We start from the raw sequence: 1,383 nt of genomic DNA, 5'->3' as shown, positions 1-1,383 counted from the left end.
TCCGGGCCGCTTAAACGCACGAGATGGGCTTGTGGGCCTTGGGCCCAAGCCCAAGCCCATTAGTGGAAAACCTAACTATATAAGACTATCTAAAACCCTACATCCTCATTCATGTGCAGCCGCTACCCTCTTAATTTCCCTCTCACTTGTCTGCAACTTAGATCATCAACAAAAAAAAATACAAAGGCTTTCTCTCTCGATGACATACATACACAATTCCACAACTCAGACACCCCTTTCTCCTCCCTGATAACACCCCACCACGTTTCATCTTGAATTAACCACACTCACCCCTTGATTCTCGATATTAAGCGGCCGGCCACCACCATTTGGTGGTGGCGTACGACGGTGATAAGTTCAGAGAGGCGGAGAGAGATATGGATCGAGGAGAGAGAGACGGTTCGAGAGGAGAGGGGGAGAACCCGGTGGAGCCGGTGCCGTCGTCGACGGCGGCGGTGGTTCCGGTAACTCTCTCTCGAGTCACAGCAGCCGCGGGTCCAAAAATTTCTCCGGTAAACTCTTATAATTCGTCATCTTCCCCTCTTTTACTTTCAGATCTGTAAAGATCTATCTCTCCGGCCAGTTTTGGTGACGTTTCAGGTTTGATGAGTGGCGGTGTCGGCGTTGATGTCGTCGTTTACGACAGCGGAGGGGTGGATGTTCGAAAGGGTGAAGTTGATGGTGATGGTTGAAGCCAAAAAGGCGACGACAGTTGTCGTCCGGCAACAATGACGGCGGTTCGGGAGCCGGATGTTTGTTTCGGATCTAGGATATTCTTGGTTCGAGTTTGTCTCATCTCGGGTCAGATTGGTTACGGGCGAGTCTTGGTTCGGCTCGGGTCACTGTGCGGTTTGGGTTCAGTAAAATAAGGTCAACGGATCGGTTCGGGTCAACCGCGGATCGGACGGGTCAGATTTACTCAGTCAACTCAGCGAGTCAACTCAGTCAACGGGTCAACCGAGTCAACAAAGCGAGTTGACTGGTCAAACCGGGTCAACTCAGTTCGGGTTCGAGTCAAACCAGTCAACACAGCAGGTTGACTGGTCAATGCTGGTCAACTCGGGTCAACGGACGGTCAACGACAGTCAACTCTCGGGTCAATCACGGTCAACTCAGGGCCCGGTAAAGTTTTGACGTAGCAAATATTTATTTCGTTAGCTTAGATAGTTTACGCGACCGAGCTCGACCCGACTCGATTATTTACTAGCTTAGGTTTTGATATTTTGGCGAAAGTTACATTTTGATTACATTGCATGGATTATTGTTGTGTCTTGACAAAATACGACGACTTTGATTGTTGGGTTATTCGAAAAACAGAGGAAACTCTGTCCGTTTTTCCTAAAAACCCGTAACATGAGACGTAATTACATTCTAAAAACGACA

The 1,383-nt window shown here is 48.7% G+C and overlaps 1 long non-coding RNA gene across 1 annotated transcript; it reads left to right on the top strand.

Moving 5' to 3' along the window:
* The first annotated feature begins 421 nt into the window (after positions 1-421).
* LOC110917060 lies at positions 422-875 on the top strand. The gene is made up of 2 exons (XR_002580277.2): positions 422-512; positions 584-875. It is a non-coding gene; the product is annotated as an uncharacterized LOC110917060 (long non-coding RNA).
* Positions 876-1,383: the final 508 nt, after the last annotated feature.

Source organism: Helianthus annuus, chromosome 16 (assembly GCF_002127325.2).
Source record: "Helianthus annuus cultivar XRQ/B chromosome 16, HanXRQr2.0-SUNRISE, whole genome shotgun sequence".
In the NCBI taxonomy this organism is placed as follows: domain Eukaryota; kingdom Viridiplantae; phylum Streptophyta; class Magnoliopsida; order Asterales; family Asteraceae; genus Helianthus; species Helianthus annuus.
Note: the sequence above shows the minus strand (reverse complement) of the source record. Positions and strands in the feature narration are given on the sequence as shown.